Source organism: Giraffa tippelskirchi, chromosome 6, assembly GCF_054371585.1.
Source record: "Giraffa tippelskirchi isolate mGirTip1 chromosome 6, T2T-mGirTip1v1.2.pri, whole genome shotgun sequence".
Classification (NCBI taxonomy): Eukaryota; Metazoa; Chordata; class Mammalia; order Artiodactyla; family Giraffidae; genus Giraffa; species Giraffa tippelskirchi.
In genome coordinates this window covers 73,239,974-73,260,811 of record NC_137280.1, presented here as the reverse complement: position 1 = coordinate 73,260,811, position 20,838 = coordinate 73,239,974, and positions in this window count along the sequence as shown.

Here is a 20,838-nt window from a genome sequence, read left to right as displayed (position 1 = left end):
AGCAGGGCCGTGGCTGACCCCCACACCAGGCAGAGCGGGAGGGGCAGGGAGCAGGCCGTTGTGGGCCTGGGGTGAGAGGCTGCTGAGAGCTCCGGGCTCCGGGCAGCAGGGAGCTCCCGGGCCCGCCTCACACGGGCTGCACACGTGCGCTGGTCAGCGCCTCCCGGAGCCAGGCGTGGTGGGGACCGGCCCTGCTGTGCTGTCCCCCAACGCTCCGGGCCCGTGGGCACTGCCCCACGCAGACTCAGGGCCGCGGGCTGCCTGAGCCGGGTCTGAGTGTCTACCTCTCTGGCGGGGTCCCCAGGAGACCACTCTGACTGCTTCTGCCCCTCTCCGGCTCTCAGGGGTCAGGCTGCCCCCGGCGGTTTTGTGGGCGGCTTGTCGCCTCCCAGGAGCTGGGCTGAGGGTGGGCTTCCTGCCTTGCCCCGAGCGGGGCTGTGCTGCCCTGCGGTGGCAGGGAGGGGGGACTGGTGCAAACGCACAGAGCTGCCGTGAGGCCCTTGGCGCCCGTCCCCCCCCACTCCACCAGCCTCCTCCCTCTCGGGCCTTGCTTCTCCGAGGCCTGCCCAGGGCATACACCCGGCTGCTTGTACAGGCCCACCCAGTGAGGGTCTTCACTTGAGGGCCCCGGGGCACACAAGCTCGTCTGGGAGCTGGGGGACCCCAACGGGGGAGTGAGGGGTCGGGGTCAGGGACAAGCCAGTGTAGAAGGACCAGTGGGTCCCCAGGGATGATGTCCTCAAGGAGCCTGGGGGGAGTGAGAATGCGGCGTCCGCCCTGGCCCACCCCCAGCAGCAAGGGCTGGCCCGTGTGTTTCATCCCTGAACACCAGCCGTCCTCAGTCGTGAATAGACCAGACACTGGCCTTGGGAACCCCAGGGTGCTGGGAATTCCAGGGAACCTTGGGGACCAGGAGTGGGGGCTTGCCATGGCCATTTTCCAAGATCAGCTGAGTGCGACACAATAGACACTCAGTCTCTGCCCTCAGCCTCCGATACAGCTCTTTCACCCCCTTGGAATCTCCTGGGTGACAGCAGCACCTTTTGTTCTGAAGAGGTGGCTATGGGTGGGCTCCTGGGTGGCTTCAGGGTGGTCACCAGAAAGGCCCAGCAAGACCAAGTGAAGCTTGGACCTTCCTGTCCCACCCCCACTGTCCAGGAGGGGAGAGGGGCTGGAGGGTGAGTTAATCGATCAAACCTGCAAGATGGAGCCCTCATAGAACGCCCTCCACGGCGGGTGTGGAGGGCTTCTTGGTCGGTGAACACGTCCACGAGCTGGAGACCATACATGCCAGCTCCATGGGGACACAAGTTCCTGCACCAGGGACCCTCCCAGACCTCGCCCTTGGCACCTCCTCATCTGTATCCTTTGTAATATTGCTTACAATCAACTGGTCAACGTAAGTAACGTGTTTTCCTGAATTCTCTGAGCTGTTCTAGCAAACTGTCAAACCTGAGGAGGGGTCATGGGAACCCCAAGTGTTTTCTAGTTTCCTAAACAAATACAGCAGTTACCAGAGAAGTTACCAGATGCACCGAGAGAGAAGTCTCAAGGCTTCTTGGAGGAGGGGTGCTGGAAGGGTGACCCAGGTGAGGCCTGTTGTGAATGCCTCCCACGATGGAGGAGATGAACTGAGTCCAGTCCAAGGGCAGCCCTGCGAGGACCATGAATAATTGGAGCTCCGTCGTGGGGTCAGCAGGAGCCAGGGAACCGTGTAGAGCAGGGGTGGGGCATTTGTGTGGCTGGATCGTTCCAGCTGTGTGGCCGAGGCAGCAAGCCCAGGTGCTGATGGTCTGGATGATGCGTCCTGGTTCTTCAGGTCCCAGACTGTCAGCTCCTGGGCGCGACAGTCCTACAGCTTCTGTGTCTGGACCCCTCCTCCTTCCGAGGGCCAGAGGAGGCTAAGCCAGGAATAGCCTGTGTCCTTTTCATCTCGCCAGCTGAGCCAGCTTGGCCTTGCCCTCCTGACATTTGGTCCCTTCGGGCAGGACAGGCCTGCAGCGACCCTATAATCACCCTGCCATCAGACTCTTGTCGTCTGAAATTCACCGAGCAGAGTCTGGGTCCACGGGAAGATGCCCGAGCTACTGAACTCCGACTCAGCCATTTGTCAACTCTGCGACCTCAGACACGTCACTTAGGACTCGATTTTTTTTTCCATCTGAATAAATGGAGATGAAAATACTTATTTCATGGGAACTTTTATGTTAAGAGTTTTGTTTGATCTCCAACTTTTCTACACATGAGAGCAACTCCTCGTGAATACTGGTTCCCACCTCGCCCCCCTTTTGTTGCCTGCATCCTGCCATCCACACCCTGGCATGTGCCCGCAATCGCAGAGCTGAACACGTGAGATCACTGTTTCCCTTTAGGCCTCTGCACAGGTTCATTGATAGGTAACATGAGAGAACATGAAGCAGGTATTTCTAATGCAGATGCTCAAATGGGAAGGGATTCCCTGACGCAGGAGTGAGCTCCGTGACTTTGTGAGGAAGTGAAAGCTGCAAGTGTGGATGGTTTCAAACAATGCAGCTGTTGGATGAGGTCTCTGAGTCTGCCATCCAAGAAGCCACTGTCATTAGAGGTCTGAAGAGCCAGCCTGGTCCCAGTAAGCAGAGAAGAGGGTGAGGTATGCATGTGACCTGGTTCCTGGGGCCTCTGAACAGTGTCTTAATGGATTAAGACAAATAATAGGGAAATATCAAAAGAGGGTGTCAACATGATGGAGCAGAGGCCCAGACCAAGCTCCTATTGAAAACAACTGAAAACGATGGTAATTATGTAAAAAACACATTTGCGATTGCATCCATAAGCTGGCAGGAAAGTAAGAGATACTCAGCCTGGTACCTGTGTGTAGGCAGAATCCAAAAAGGCTAGCAGTGAATTGACGCCAACTTTCATTCGGAGGGTTTTGCCAAAGCAGGAGCATCAGTTTTTGCAGCCTCGCGAAACAGGAAGGAGGAAGACAAACCCCAGAGCCCACCAGGCAAGAAGTCTAATAGAAGACCGCTCCCCAGTGATTCGGGAGCCCTACCAAACTCAGAGAAGGGAAATGAAACCGTCCTGACTGCACCCAGTGATTCCATCCCACTTTGATTCCATCCCACGTTGGCCCTCCCATGGATCTGCAGTCCCAAGGTGCAGTCCTGGAAAGCCACCCCCACACTTCAAGACGTTCATTAATTTGAAAATGATCCTAGATATATACACACACTCGACATCTTACAGAATAGAATGTATCCTTTCTGGAGGAATCTACTCTTGTCCCAAATCTCCAAGGATTTCTACAAGGAACATGAATAATTCAGAGTTATCAAAGAAAGAAAGTCATTAAATATACAAGGAAACAATGCATCATGTGTGAGCGCCTGAAGAAATAAAAGCAGCAAACTTAGGCCTGAAAAGGAATAGGGTATTTGATTTATCAGACACAGACTACAAAATAAGTATGCTTTATATGTTATGGGAAATGAAAAAGAAGATTATAATGGGTCTAGAACATCATAAAATAATAATCAAATGGACCACCTCCTATACTTGAAAAAGAGAGCTGAAATTAAATACTTAACGAATAGGTTGGAGAGTATATTAAACCCAGCTTGAGAGAGAGCTAGTAAATGAAAGATAGAGCTGAAAACATTATAAGAAGTGCAGCCCAGAAAGACCAAAAAATGTGAAAGAGACTTAAGGAAGCACAGAATACAGAGTGAGACACCCTCATATACATCTAATCAAGTTCCTAGAGAAGTGGGTACAGAGGACAGAGAAAAGTCAGTATTTGAAGGCATAACGACTGAGAACTTCTCAGGACTGATAAAGACACAAGTCCACATATTTAACAAGCCCAATAAATTCCAAGTAGCATAACATTTAAAAGACACAATAAACATGTCATAATACAGTTTCAAAGACTAGATGCAAAGGGATGATTTAAAAGGAGCTAGAAAGACAAATTTGCCTTCAAAGAAGTGGCAAGTTGATTGACAACTGACTTCTCATCAGCAAAAACAAAGTCCAGAGGTCAGTGGTATAGAGAATGAGAATGCACTGAGTGATACAAGTATTTTCCAACGGATGAAATGGTTATACTTTCATTTCAACAAAAATAGGGTTTTCCACCACTGAAACCTCACTAACAGGAATTCTGAAGAATGAATCTCAGGCAGAAAGAATTGATGCCAGATAGAAAGTCAGAGACGCAAGGAGGAAGGAACAATGGATTGAGTGGCCCACGTGGATAAATCTAAATCAGACATTTACTGTATGATAATTAAGTTAAAATAGAATTGACATGTATAGAAAAATAACATTTTGGTAAGGGGATGATTGGAATCAATGTTTTCTAAAAAGCTGCTTTAATTTCAATTCTAAAGATTCAGGAGGAGGATAAAGATATTGAGTAACATAGACTTAGGCTTTGGTGCTGGGTTTATGGGAGTTTCAGTTTCTGGGATCAGCATTAAGAACATGAGAAATAGTATGAACAAGTTTCTCCAAAAAAATTAGATAAGGAAAACTAACTATTCAATCAAAAAGAAGGAAAGAAGGAAAAGAAAAAGGACCAAAGAAATAAATAGAAATGACAGAACAAATAAAATGGCAATCACAATGATATTATGATCCCCATATTGCAATTGAAAAAAATGGGGCACAGAGCAATTAAGTAACAGCTAAAAGTGGTTAAAAATAAGTTATAGAAATAAAGCATATCAGTACTTAGAATAAATTATACTAAATATCCCAGATAAAAGACTAGATATAAAACCCACAAAATCATGTTTATGATGTTTACAAGAGACACTAAAACATAAGGATATAGTAGGTTGAAATAAAATGTTGGAAAAAATGTATCAGAAAAAAATCCTAATAAACTGTGAGTCTAAAAAATAAAGTACTTAAAGTGATAAAAATAATAACATCATGACAACAAAAGTAATAACATCAGGACGCCTATAATAATTCCAGTTATGTGTGCAACCAATAATACAACTTTAAATACACAAAGAAAACCTGGTAGAACTAAAAGGAGGCATGGACAAATCTCTCACAGTAACTAAAGGATGGAGAAGACAAAAATCATTAAAGATATAAAAGATTTGTAAAACTCCATCATTAAATTTGATTTAACGGAGTTATACTGAATACTCAGCAGCCTAGAAAAAATTTTTTATCAAGCACATATGTAAGATTTGCTTTATGGTCCTGTAAATAGTTGAATCAAGCTGAATCAAAATTGCCGGAAGAAGTATCAGCAACCTCAGGTATGTAGATAATACCACTCTAATGGCAGAAAGTGAAGAAGAACTAAAGAGTCTCTTAAAGAGACTGAAAGAGGAGAGTGAAAGAAGCTGGCTTAAAAGTCAACATTCAGAAAACAAAGGACAGGGAAGCCTGGCGTGTTGCAGCCCATGGGGTCACAAAGAGGTGGACACAACAACTGAACACAACACGTGGTTGAAGGACTGTTTCCATGCAGATGCTTTATCTGTGCCCAATATACCCAAGTTCGAAATATATCTCAAAAAGATAGTTATGAAGCGCTCATGTCTTTGAAATTTAGTAAATACTTCTAGATAACTCAGAGTTGAGAGAAGAAATCACCATGGAAAGTAGGAGATACTGAAAGTGAACAACAACAAAAGTATATCAGAACTTGTATGACGCAGATAAATCAGTATTTGGAGGAATGTTTTATGAACTTAAATGCTTATATTCAAAAGAGAAAAGTGTGAAAGTTAATGAACAAAGCACCATCTCCAGGAGCTAAAAGAGATGGCAGAGGAGATCAAAGAAAATAGAAGAATATAATAAAGATAAGATCATAAGTTAATAAAAAAAAAGAAAGAGAGCCACAATAGCAAAAAGCCAAAGGTTGTTTCTTGAAAAGGCTAATAAAATTGAGAAAACTCTGAGTAGATTAATAAAGAAAAAAGAAAAGGCACAAATAGCCACATTACAAATAAAGAGGGAACATCAGATCTTACAGACAACAATAGAATATTATAAGAGGAAATTATGGTGACATTCATAACAATAAGCTTGAAAGTGTAAATGAAATATAAAATTTCTAATAAATATAATACAAATTAAAATCTCTGGTCGTAAATAGGATGAATAATCCTAAAACCATTAAAGAAATCAAATCCATAGTTAAAAATCTTAAAAATTCTTTTCAAAAATAAAATTCCAGGTCCAGATGGTTTTTACCAGTGAATTCTAATTCAAGGAACAAAAAACTCCAATGCTACACAAAATATTTATGAACATGGGAAAAGATGGTAAAGCACTCAAATATATTTCATGAGGCTGGTATAACCTTGATATCAAAATCTAACAAACACAGCATAAGAAAAGAAAATTTTAGGCTAAATCCTACATCAATGTAGATGCAAGAATTTGAATCTAAATGTTAGCAAACAGATTCAGTAACGTGTAAAAGAAGACCATGATCAAGCTGTATTCATCCAGAGAATGCAAGGTTGGTTTTACATTGGAAAAGATATTAATGAATCCACCACACTAGCAAATTAAAGAAGAAAAAGCATATAATTCTTAGAGACATGGGGAAAGTCCTTCATAAGAGTCAACATCCTTTTATGACTTTCAAACCCCTCCCCCCCCAACAGAAGCCTCTTAGTAATCTAGGTCTAGAAGAGTTTCTTTAACCTAATAAAAGGATATCTATAAAGAATATACATAGAGCAAACATTATTCTTAATGTTGAAATGTAAGCACTCTCTTTAAGATGGAGAACAAAACAAGGGGGCACATTATCCCCACTTTTATTCAACATTGGGTAACCGGTCCATGCCAGCACGGAAACTTAGGTACAAGGGCAAATAAAAGGCATAAGAGCTGGAAACAAAGAAACAAAATTGTCATTATTTGCACATTTTATCATCAGTTATACTTAAATCCTAGAGAATCTTCAGGTTTATTAGAATTAGTAAGTGCTTAGCAATGTTAGGGCTTCCCTGGTGGCTCACAGGGTAAAGTGTCTGCCTGCAATGCAGGAGATCCAGGTTCGATCCCTGGGTTGGGAAGATCCCCTGGAGAAGGAAATGGCAACCCACTCTAGTATTCTTAGCTGGAAAATCCCATGGACAGAGGAACCTGGTGGGCATAGTCCATGGGTCTCAAAGAGTCAGACATGACTGAGTGACTTCACTTTCACTTTCTTTAGCAATGTTGTTGGATACAAAATCAATGTAGAAAATCCACAGCATTTTAGACCACAACCAAAACCATCTAGAAAATAGTTATAAACATTACCTTTTATAGAACTACAAAAAGTATAAAGAATTCATGGTAGGCAGAATAATGACATTCCAAATATGTCCATGTCCTGATTCCTAGAACCTGTGACAATGATGGGTTCATGGCAAAGAGTAATTATGGGTACAGATAAAGTTGCTGCTAACTTGACTTTAGGGAGATGATTCTGGATTATCCATGTGGGTCCAGTGTATTCACAAGGTTCCTTAAAAGGGAAAGAGGGAAACAAAAGAAAACTAGAGAGATGGCGGTGTGAGAAGAATTTAGCCTGATGTTGCTGGCTTTGAAGATGGAGGAAGGGACCGTGAGCCTCAACCTCGAAAAGCTGGAGAAGGCAAGGAAACAGATTCTCCACTAGAGCTTTCTCTCACAAGGACGAAGCCCTGGGCACATCTTGACTTTTGCCCAGAGAGACTCATTTTGGACTCTGACTTTAAGAACTTCAAGATAAGCAACTTGTGCTGTTTAAGCCACCAAGTTTGCAGTAACTTGGTACAGAAACAAAAGGAAAATAACATAGAATCCAGGAATAAATATTTTCTCTAATGTGAAAGACCATTATGAAGAAAGTTATAAAAAATTTGTGGGAAGACATTAAAGGAGATCCAAATAAATAGTTGGAAGACTCTCTCATAAAGATGTAAATTCCCACTAAATTGATCTATCGGTTCAACACAACACCAATGAAAATCTTAACAACTTTTAGTGAAGCTTGGCAAACTGATTCTAAAATTCATATATAAAATGCAAAGGCCCAATAATAGCCAACATACTCTTGAAGAATAAGTCAAAATGTATCATAATGCTAAACAAGTACACAATGTGGAATAGAAAAATGGACCAATGGAAAGTCCAGAAACAGAGGCATGCATATAGGGACATGTGATATGTGAAATACTGCTGTCACATATCAGTGGGAAGAGGATGGACTTTTCCCTAAATGGTCTCAGAAAGTAAGCTAGTAGCCATAGGGAAAGAGGTATTGGGCTCTAGTACACACCACACATAAAAATCTACTGTAGGTTAAGACCTAAATGTAAAAGGCAAAGTATAAAACATTTACAAGATATTAAAGATATCTTATGATCCCAGGGTAGGGATAGATGTCCTAAAATAAGGACCGTGTCCTAAAATAATAAACAAGAAGCACAAGCCATAAAAAATGATAAATTTCACTATATTAAAACTAAGAATTTCTTTTCATCAAAAGATACATAAAGAAGATGGAAAGACAAGTCACAAACTGGGAGAAACTTGAGGAGAGTCTCCCACTCTCATGTGATTATTTAGCCTAGAAATAATGTAGGTCACTCATGCTCACAATCCATAGAAAACAACAAGTCACCCGACAGCAGACGTGTGGCCTGTCCCTTATAGTGAGAAGAGTATGAGCAGCAGAAGCTTCTCCCACTCCTAGTGCGGCTGAACTGGTCATGTGCTATGACCCAGTGATTTCACTACCATGTACATACCGCAATGAATACACACATGGCTTGTGCAATGTGAGCTGGGTGCCAGAATGTTTATTGCATAGTTGTTCATAGCAGGAAAAAAAAAAAAAAGGACATCAGTTCACATTCCATAGAAAGGATGGAATGCACAGACCCACTTTAGCATATCTGTATAGCAGAATACTGTACAATGATGAATATGCAACAAAGTGGCCCCATTTCCAAAACATAACATTGATGGAAGAAAGTGGCCAACAGAAAAGCACATGCAATATGATTCCAATTACATGAAGTCCCCAAAGCAAAAAGTTTTTTTTTTTTTTAAAAGCAATAAGGATAAGCAAGTGAGTTACTTTTACAAAATTTAGCATAGATTCCCTGTGGAGTAGAGAAAAAGGATGGAATTTGAGAGGGAAAATTGGACTCTGGGAATCAAATGATGTTCCATTTATTCACCTGAGTAGTGAAAACTTAGTTCTGTGCTTCTCCCTAAAAATTGAGATGTTCAATTCAGGCCCAGGTGATGAGACCTGTCAAAGACATGGCTTTTGGTAAAAAAAAAAAAAAAGAAGAAGAAGAAAGAAAGCTCCTTTGGCGCAGATTCAGCAAACCAATGAAGAAATTCTTTCCTTCTTCCACCTTTAGAATTCGGTTTGCCATTTCAAACCTGCTGATTAATCACAGTGTGTTCCTGGCAGCTGCCCAGGCCAGCTCCTCTGAAAATAGGTGAAGTGGGAGCCCTAGGGCAGGAGCACCTTCAGCACCACGGACAGCAACCCACTTTTGGCCCTTCAGAGACCAGCTGCAAAGGGATTCAGAGAATTGCCTAAGGGCAGAGGCTTTCACAGTCTTGGCCCAACCCACCAGCAGGCAGAGGATGAAAGAGAACCCAGGTCTCCTGATACCTGATCCACTCTATGTTCCATTGCTCCTGGCTTTGGCTAAATGGACTGGAACTCCTCCCTGAACCAGGAAGTCACCAGGGGACTTCCACGTGTAAGTCTTCCACATAGAAAGCTTGGGCTTTGCAGTGAGTGTCAGCAGGGTTGAGATCTGGACTCTGCCCCCACCCTCTAAATGCTCTCGGAAGTCTCTGCCGCTCGCCAAGTCTCAGTGTCAATCATATCCACTCCCCACAGAGTTGCTGCAAGAATTCAATAATATTAGATCTTGTGCTCTGGTACACAATTAAAACCAAGAAAATTCCCTTTCCCTCAGCGTATTTCAAACAGAAAAAAAAAAAATCCTTTGGAACATTTAAAAGAAGCTGAAACAATTAGAGTCTGTTTTAGAAATAAACCCCACAAAATTTCCATATAAAATCTTGGCATTTGCTAACAGATATTAAAGTTCCTTTGGATGTCATAGTTCTGGCCCTCTGGTTCATTTCAGCCCCCTGATCATTGTCTAATGTGTCTTTACTTTGCTATGCCAAGAGATACTCAGAGAAGGGGGTGACGATATGCTCACAAAATGTCCCAAGGCTAAGGGTCCTCGATCACACACTCCTTCCCCACAACGAACCTGAAGGGTGATATATTGTTCTTTTAATTAGTCACTGGATTCCATTTGCTAGGATTTTATTTAGAAGTTTTCATCTATATTAATAAGTGCCGTTGGTCTACAATTCCCTTTTTGTTGTTGTTGTTCAGTCACTAAGTCATGTCCAACTCTTTGTGACCCCAGGGACTGCAGCATGCCAGGCTTCCCTGTACTTCACCATCTCCCACAGCTTGCTCAAACTCATGTCCATCAAGTCGGTGATGCCATCCAACCATCTTATCCTCTGTCATCCCCTTCTCCCCCTGCCTTCAATATTTCCCAGCATCAGGGTCTTTTCTCATGAGTTGACTCTTCACCTTATTTTATTTTAAAGATATTCTAGATGCACAGAATGAATAAGGGAATTTCTCTTCTATCCTTTTCCATGCCCCCAAATAGTTTAAACAGTATTAAAATGATTAGTTCGTTAGAAATTAGATAAAATTCAGCAGTAAGCCTGTCTTATTCTGCAGTCTTTTCACTGACAGATCTCCAATCACCTTCTAATCTCTTCTATGGTAATTGGTCTATTAAAATTTTCCATTTTTTCTTGGACTGATTTTGGTAATTTACTTTTACTAGGAAATCATCCATTTCCCTGAGGTTTTCAATTTGTTATCATAGAGTTGCATATAATATTCTCTCATAATTATTTTTATCTCCCCTGTATCTGTAGTTATATTGGTATGTCTGCCTTCTCATTCCTAATCTTGTGTAATTTTACTCTCTCTCTCCATTCTCCATAATTGGACTCACGAGGGTTTTTTTTTCTATTTTATTAGCCATTTCAAAGAACAAGCTTTTGCATTTATATATTCTTCCCACTATTTAAAATTTTTTTCTATTTCATCAATTTCAGTTCTTAACCTTATGAATTCCCTTTTTCTTGTTTCTTTTGTTGTTTCTTTTCCTAATTGCTTGAAACAAGTACTAAAAACGATGCTATGTTTAGTCTTTGCCCCCTCTAATGGAAGTATTTCAGGTTGTGTGTTTCTAAGCTGTGTTAACCTTAGCGTGTGTGTGTGTATATATATCTATATGTATATATACATACATACATATTTGATGTGGACTGTTTTAAAAGTCTTTATTGAATTTGTTCCAATATTGCTTCTGTCTTTTGTTTGTTTTGGCTGCAAGGCATGTGGGATCTTAGCTGCCCGACCAGCAATGGAACCCACACTCCCTGCATTGGAAGGTGAAACCTTAACCATTAATAAGGGAGCCAAATACACTTTATAAGCAAATTTAGAACATTGCTGCATAACTCTTGGATTGAAGAGAAAAATCAAGAGAGAAATTACATACTATCTGGGAAAAGAAACAAGGGAAAAAATGGTGAAACACATACTAGGGACTTGCCTGGTGGTCCAGTGGTTAAGATTTCACCTTCTAACGCATGGGCTTCCCTGGCGGCTCAGACGGTAAAGAGTCTGCCTGCAATGTGGGAGACCCAGGCTCAGTCCCTGGGTCGGGAAGATCTCCTGGAGAAGGGAATGGCAACCCACTCCTGTATTCTTGCCTGGAGAATCTGATAACCCACTCCAGTGTTCTTGCTTGGAAAATCCCATGGACAGAGGAGTCTGGTAGGCTATACTGTCCATGGGGTCACAAAGAGTCAGACACGATTGAGTGACTAACACTTTCACTCTATTGAATATGGCTGGAGCATGAAGCCTGTGAAAACTTCACTCTTATGTTCTTGAATCTGATAATATTTTCTTGTCAGCCTATTGTATACTGATTTTCCTCAGTGACCTTTGGGCACATGAACAGGGATTCACTATTTGATTAAAAAAAAAATATATATATATATATGTAAAAATGTATAAAACTATGTATTATATATCCATTCACAGTTATTGTTTGCATTATTCAATTCTGTGTTATTACTTTGTTGTTTTTTAATTTTAAATATACATAAAAGGAGAGAGATAATACATAAAAGCATCCATCACCAAGATTCAATAACTGTACATTTTGCTACATATGTTTTTTACTGAGGTATTTATAATTAAATTATAGGCTTAATTTCACCCCTAGATACGAGTTTGCCTCTTTACTAAAGAAGGACTTTTCCCTACTTAACCATGATACCATTACTGTACCTGAGAAAAAACAACGATGTTCTATAATATAAAACTCCATCCATAGTCAAATTTCCCTAATTGTCCCTAAAATGACTTTTACAAATCTGATTTGTTCAAACTAGGATCGAGTCAATGGCCATGCAATATATTTGATTGCCTCATAACTTCCAACTGCTTTTAAATTTCTAATACTCTTGTCCATTTCTCACAAAAATGTGCAGTTTTTTCTCACTATAATTTTATCTTTATCAGGTTTTCTTTCCTTTACTAAGAGGTTGCACTTAGATATTTAGTTCTTTTTTGTTGCTGTTGTTGTTTTAAATACAGGCTTATGACTGCATACCACTTTATTGTATAACATTCTAATGTATCATATATAATTATTTTAAACCATGTTGAGATTAATATCTGCCAGTCCTACTTTATACTTTGTTTTCATCTGCTTTATCCTTATAGATGTTTTCCCAGAAACATATTTTATCTTTTAATATTTATTTATTTGGCTGTGTCAAGTCTTACTTCCATCGTGTGGAATCTTTCGTTGTGGCATGCATACTCAGTTGCTCTGTGGGACATGGGATCCTAGTTCACGACCAGTATTCAAAACTGCAGCCCCCACATTGCAAGCCAGATTCTAAACCACAGGACCACCAGGGAGGTCCCTCTCAGCAATTTATTTTAAGTGTTTAAAATATTATTTTGTTTCAAGTGCATTTCTAATAAACAGCTGACAATTGGCCTTCCTTCCTTTTTCTTGTTGAACCCCATGTGAAAGGGTCTGACCTTCCATGGGAGAACTCAATTCTTTCCATTTAAGATATGAATGCTTACATATATAATGTAATTCCTGTGAGATGATATTGTTGATTATTTTGTATCATTGTTTCTTCCTCACTTTTGATGGCTTGATCAAGTTACTGTTCCTTCCATCTTCCCCTGTCTTAAATCTGAAAGTCCCCACTTAGGCCCTTCTCTCACCTGTCTCCCCCAAATTCGTATGTTGAAGCACTCACCCTCAGAGTAGCTGTTTTGGAGATAGAGCTTCTCGGGGGGTAATTAAGGTTAAATGAGGTCATAAGGGTGGGTCCCAGATCCAGGAGGATTAGTGTCCTTCTAGGAAGAGACACCCAAACTCTCTCTCTCTCTCCTCCCCCTCCTTCCAGCACCTGCACAAAGAGGTCGTGCGAGCACCCAGCAAGACGGCAGCCATCACAAACCAAGGGGCAAGACTTCAGAACAAAACCTGTCTTGCAGGCCCCTTGATCCCAGACTTCCAGCCTCCAGAAACAAGTATGTGTTGTGTAAGCCTGTGGCAAGACTGGTATTTTGTTATGCTCGCCCAAGTGGATAGACCCTAAGATTCCTTCTATTGCATTGATGGTCACCCCCCTTCCCTGTTTCCCACATCTCGCTACTTTGAAAATAAGATACCAACTATTCCACACAATAAGATGTTCTATTTTTCTGCTAATTATTCCCCCTCAGTCTAAGAAGATGACCCTTCCAGACGTCTTTTATTTTCTTCCTTTCCCCTCTCCCTCCAAGATGAGATCCTTACAGTTTATCATTTGCCCCCCTGGCCATAACTCGTAGCTACTGCTGAGCTACGACTTTTATAAACAGACTATCATTAGAATTTTTCCTTCCAGTACAGACCTTCAGTTTCAGGAACCCTTACTTAGCACTTAGATGGCACAGTCTGAGACAGGTCTATCCTTATTCATTTTTGTTTAATTTACCCACATATCAAGGTCTGCTGCTCACCACTATGTCTTTCCCTTTTCATTTTTCTTCATTCTCTGGGCTCTGTCCTGTCTCCTTTATTTCCAGATTTGAGTCTTCTCTCGAGTCTCTTTTTTTTTCAGTTCTTTGGTTTTTTTTTCAGAAGGGGTGGAGAATAGACGAGAATTTGGAAAGTGTCATTGCTGAATCTTCCTTCGCCTTCACAGGTGAGCAGTAACTTACCTGGGGACAGGATGCTTGGGCGAAGGTCTATGCTGGGTGTGAGGGTGGACAGACGTCTTTTGGGTTGGCCTCCAGATGTGATGGAGGAGGTTTCTGGGCAGAATCCTTTGGGACCGTGGTGAGATCTGCCAGGTTCCCTCTCCCTGTCAGGGATCATGGGAGCCTAGGGCAGGGGAGTGCCTTCCAGCCTGGGCCTCAGGGGACCAAGTGCATAGAGCTACTGTCAACTCAACACGGGCAGGAAACAGCCTTTGTGATCTGAACGGCTGATTTTGTTTTTAATTTAAAAATTGTTCTGGTACTGATGTGTCTTAGTCAGCTCAGGCTGCTGTAAGAAAATACCGCAGTCGGTGGTGGGGGTGAGGGGAATGGCTTAAACAGCAGACACTTATCCCTCACAGTCTGGAGGCTGGGGAGTCCAAGATCGGGCACTGGCAGGCCCGGCACCTGGCAGGAGCCCTCTTCCTGGTTTGCAGATGGCCCATTCTCATCCTGTCCTCACATGGCCGAGGCGGCCGTGGGGGAAGTAGTTTCTGGTCTCCTCCTCTTTCTATAAGAACTCTAATCCCGTTTGGGGCCCCACACCCATGACCTCATCTAAACTTGTTACCCCCCCCAAAAGCCCCACAACCAAGTGCCATCACGCTGGGGGGTAGGGTTTCAGCAAATCAATCTGGTGGGAGGGTCACAAGCATTCAGCCTATAACATGCTGTATAAACTACCCCATCTGACTGATTCAGAAGCCATTTGGATATGAGATGTTCTCACTCTCCAAGTATAATTCTCTCCTTCCTGTTGGGCTCTGGCCCCTCCCCCCACATCCCCACCCAGGTGGTATGATTTTTCTTTATCAGCAATTTGGGGGCTAAGATCTGATAGCAGAATGTTTTCTGGTTCCCAATGTTTGTCTGGTTCCCCAAGAAGCAGATGTTGAAATGCAACTAAACACACAAGAAATTTACTAGGGAGGACACTTAAGTGAGGGGTTTCCCAAATGGCTCAGTGGTAAAGAATCCACTTGCCAATGCAGGAGACACAGGAGACGAAGGTTTGATCCCTGGGTTGGGAAGATCCTCTGGAGGAGGAAATGGCAACCGACTCCAGTATTCTTGCCTGGAGAATCCCATGGACAGAGGAGCCTGGCGGGCTACAGTCCATGGGGTCGCAGAGTCGACATGACTGAGCATGCAGAGCATGCATGCACACTTTGAGAGGAAATGGGGAGGGAGCTGGGAGAGCCATCACACCGTGATCCCACTTAACTGAAAGAGGGAGGGAAGAAAGGATCGTAGGTGGAAACTGAATACTCAGTCAAATCCTGCTGCCAAAGGTGCCTGCTCAGAAAAGGCAAATAGACAGGGGATGAAGCGAGGCCTGGGCCCAGAGTCTGGCCTGACCCTTCTCCCGATGCTCTCCACTATAGCTGAGACGCCTGCCGTGCAAGCCAGACCTCAGGTCAGTATGGCCAAGCATGGCTGCACAGGAGAGGACGCAGGGCAGGGTGCACCGAGTTGTAGACAGTGCTGCGGTTGCAGGATCACGGAGGCGAGCACGTACACAGTGACTTGGTCGTGATGTGTAAGCTTCCTGACCTCACCTCTGTGCCTCCAGGGCCTGGACCAGGAACTGGCCGAGTAGATGCTTAACAGACACTCGTGTCAAGAAAGAATGAACACCGGTAGCTCTATTCTGGTCTCAGATTCTAAGATGAAGTCTAGGGGAGAGAGAGACTCTGGGGTGGGAACATCAAAGAGGAGTTCATCTGGACCAAAGTCGGGGACTCTTACCCCGATAGTCTCAGCCCCACCCAGCATCTCCCCGCTTCTTTCTGATCTGCCCCCACATCGTCCCACCTCTTTGATGCCTGCATCTCCCCTTCTTCTCTCTGATACCCCCAGGCTCTCTGCCCTTCTCTCTGGTCCTCCACTCCCCCCTCTTTCTTTCTGATGTTCCGATCTTCCTGTTCCAGCCCCTGCTCTGCTGGATTCAAAATCGCAGGACAGTGGTGCAGGAGTCAACAGTGCCCCAGCACTCAGTGAAGAAACAGTAGCCTATGAGAGTGAAAAAGAGTGAAAGTCTTAGTCACTTGGTTGTCTGCCTCTTTAAGACCCCATGGATGGTAGCTCTCCAGGCTCCTCTGTTCATGGGATTCTCTAAGCAAGAATACTGGAGTGGGTTGCCTTTCCCTTCTCTGGGGGATCTTCCTGACCCAGTGATCAAACCCGGGTCTCCTACATTGCAGGTAGATTCTTTACCATCTGAGCTTCCAGGGAAGTCCCAGCTTATGAGAGAGTGAGGTTCAAAGCTGGAGACAGAGACAAACACAACCAGCTCACCTGTGCCACTCACTCTGCTAAGGGCAAAACACATCACATCCCCATTTCACAGATGAGGAAACTGAGACTCAGGTGAAGTGACAGGCCCAAGGTCACTCAGAACCATCCAACTCCAAAACCAAGTGGCTTACTCTACCCCTACCCCAAGCTCAGAGACTGTGCTGGTGTGGTGCCTGGCTTTTCATCCTCATCCCCACCTCCAGGCTGGAGAGCTCCCCAGGCACACTGTGGGGCTGATACTGCAGGAAGGGGGTGCCCCACACCATCCAATGAGGGGGTGTGCCTCAGCTCCCTCCCTGCTCAGTGCACACATGGACTTCTGTGAATGTACGGGTGAATTGAATCTTTCTCTCAAAGCCTCAGAGAACCTTCATGATCTGGCCCAGCCTCCTACCCCCCTGGAGGCTTGGAGCCCTGCCCTCTGAACTCACCTTGTGCCAACTTCCCCTGGGCTTACATCCCAGTCACATCTGCCTTCTGGCTTTTCCCTGAATAAGCCAAGGTCCCTCCCCTGGCCCCAGGGCTTTTGCACAGGCTGTTCCCTCTGCTTAGACACTTTTTCCTGAATCCGAACATGTCATTCATGTCTCCAGTTTCAATGCCATCCCTGACTTGTTGTTCAGTTTCCAAGTCATGTCTGACTCTTTGTGACCCCATGGACTGCAGCATTCCAGGCCTTCCTGTTCCTCATATCCTCTAGGAGTTTGCCCGAATTCATGTCCATTGAGTTGGTGATACCATCCAACCATCTCATCCTATGTCACTCTCTTCTTCTGCCCTCAATCTTTCCCAGCATCAGGGTCTTTTCCAATGAGTCAGCTGTTCACATCAGGTGGCCAAAGTATTGGAGTTTCAGCTTCAGCATCAGTCCTTGCAATGAACATTGTTGATTGACCCTAAAGGTTGATTTTCTTTAGGATGGACTGGTTGGATCTCCTTGCAGTTCAAGGGACTCTCAAGAGTCTTCTCCAACACCACAGTTCAAAAACATCAATTCTTTGGTGCTCCATCTCTGACTACTGCCCCCACTAATGTCCCTCTGTCCAGCACACATTTCACCGTCCCATGTTTTTCACCGTCCTGCAATCACCCATCCCTGGCTTTACCCTGATAGTTAACTGGTTCATTGTTCACTCTCCCAGCAGGACGGCTGTTCCGTGACAGCAGGGATCTTGCTACTGGCTCCCTAACACCCCTGGAGGCAAGAGCTGGATTGTTAAGCTAGTAGACCCCCTGGAGACGCTCCGGGGGATGGGCGCTGGACCTGGCCTTGGGGCCCTGGTAGGTGGATGGTGTCCCAGCCCTGCTGACAATGATGACTTTGTGATCTCCCATAAGTGCCTGGACTTCTTTGGGCTACTGCCTCCTTATTTGTCAAATGAGGAAGGAATCCTAACTGCCAGCATCCCTTCCGGCACTGTGGGAAGAGGATCAAACCCTGGACAGTGTTCTACAATGCGCGCATCCTCAGAGCGTTCACTGTGCCTGCTCCACACTCAGAATGAGAGAGCTGGGCATCAGCCCTTCCCACAGCCTGGGGACTGGCAGGCAAAGTCCCCTCTGCCGGGAAGCCCTCTGGGGACCAGAGTTGAGTCTGGTCTGGGTGCCCACACCCTCGTGTGACCCAGAGGTCTCCAACTCCAGACCTGCCATCTCCTGTTCACTTTGCAGTCACAAACTCCCAGTCCCCGCCTGGCATGGAGGCCCCCAGGCTAGCAAGCGCTATCAGGGCAGACAGCAGCTCAGGGCAGAGAAAGCCCCTCAGAAGCTCCAGACCCTGCAGAGCCCCACTAGGCGGTAATTCAACTCTGGATGTTTCCTGAGCCCTACTCTGTACTGGGGACTCAGGTCAGACAAGCCCTGTCCTAGGACTCTCACGTCCTGGACCAAAGCAGGGGATGGAGCAACAGTGCTGAGTACAGGACTGTTTGCACAACAGCACATGGGCTATGCTCTAGACCCAGCCTGAGCCAGGAGGGCTTCCTGGAGGAGGCACCCTGCCCTCTCTCCCCTCCCCTGAGAGGGTGACGAGCTCTGTGATAATACACAGGATACACCTGCAAGTCCCCAAAATAGCAGCGGTGCGTACAGAGATGCCGCATTCTTACTGCGAAATCGCTGCCATCTCGGCTGCGTTTGCAAAAATACCTTCTGCCACACAAAGGTGAAAATGGCAGAGGCGAGAACCAGGCTTCGGAAAAGGAAAAATATTTAAACACTTTCCTCGGGGATCTTTAAGCTCTCGGCACGGGGACAGTGATGGTGCTGTGTGACTGGGCTAAAGTTAGCTCCCACCAGGGTAGCTGGCTGCAGGCAGCGTCTCCACCGGGAGCGTGTGGTGGCTGGCACGGCTCCTCGGCCAGCAGGCAGGGCGTGCGGAGAGGAGGGCGGTGGACCCACACTGCGTGCCCCCTGCCCCCCATGGGCACCACACACGCCTGCCTGCACTGCATCTGGACGGATGGGGCACCTCCATCCTTGCCAACCAACCCGGGGGTGTGCAGAGGGGGTCACTCACTGGCCCGTGGTCACAGCAGGTGGAGACGACAAGCCTGGAATTGGGATCCCAGACACCCGACTCGGAAGGCTGTTCCACAGTTGAGTGCCGTTAGGGTCCGTCTGGGAGAATCGAGTTTGCGAATGAAGAAGAGAGCCTGGTCACACCACGTGTGCACCTTGCAGACAGGCTGCTTCCATGGAGATGGTCCCCAGCCTGGCTTCCACACCCCGGCTCTGTCCCTTCCCCGTGCTGGACAATTTCCAGGTGTTCCCGTTCAATGACAGCAACTACCGCATGAAACAATCGTGCCTCACACCCAAGTTCAAGCTTTCTTGATGTCCCTTGGTTAGAGCATTCTCCATAAACTATTGTTTCTGTTTATTCTTAATAGCAGGAGATTTTTTTTTAGATTTCTTATTTTTATTTATGTTATCATTTTTATTACGAAGGAGAAGAGCTGGGTTCAACAGATGTTGAACGTCTCTCTATGGGTGTTTAACCGTCTAATTAGTTCAGGCCCTGGGTGATGAGGAGGTGACCAAGAAAGGTCACCGATGCCGTTTCCTGGCCACCGCTATGTCGTTCTCAAATCCATTTCATTCATCTAGTCAGCAGACGCCCAGGAGCCTCTGCTCTGCCAAGTGCTGGGTACCCAGCAGCGGAGGTCGGGGATAGGATGGCCCTCCCCCTGCCCAGGAGCCCCGCTGTGGGCATGGACACAGGCCCTCCCATCTCCTGGGCCTGCTTTGGGAACAGCCTCCCGCAGGTATTGGCCCTGCTGCCCTGGCCTCGGTTAATGAGACCCTCCTGGTGGGCACAGGGTTCGGGCTCATCCATCTGTCCCCCTCGGGAGCTGTCAGCTGGTGAAGCTAATGCTGATGGCCTGATTGATCCTGGCAGCCCTGGGGCTCCGAGGGGAAGGCGATGGCGCTATTTATGGATCAGGTGTGGAGCTGGGCAGTTGTTCAGGCCACATTAAGAAGCCTGAAATCCATTAATCACGTTTTCTCCAGTAAAGCAAGGGTGTGTGTGCGGCGGGCAGTGGGGGCCGTCCTTGGTTTGAAGGAAGGAGCCTTGGCCTGGCCTTGCCTCTGCCCTCATTTGCATGTCAGCCTGGGTCCCAGGGAGGGCTGGCCAGCTCCTCATCAGCTAGATGAAATTCCCACTCTTAAAAGTCTTCTAACTCTGGGGGCACATCCGGAGCCCCGATTCCGCACACCGATTGTTCCTGCAACAGTTTAGAGTGTGATCTCTTTGGCGTCTTTGCCCACACAGCTGCAATTCAAGACCTCACTGCACACAGAGAACCCTGGGGCTCAGAAACCTCAGGTGAGATCCCCTAGGGCTCACATCTCAGGGAGGAGCCCCACCCAGTTTGGGGCTCACGTCCTCACATCCACCTGCTGACTGACATTCTGGGCAGCTGGAAGTGTAACAACCAGAAGCTCACGGGCTGTGACAGTCCACTCTCTGAACGACCTCCCTGGCCCTTGAGACATCCTGGAACCTTCTGGGCAGACTGAGCCAGGCCCAGCCTCACTTTCCCTTTTGTGTCATGGCTCTACCTCTTGCGTCTCAAAGCCCCTTCCTGCCCTCCTTCCCCGACTCTCACCACGTCAGCCCTGCGGCTGGCCCTGGCATCTCTGGGTCTAATCACAGAGCCAGTGAAGTCACTGTG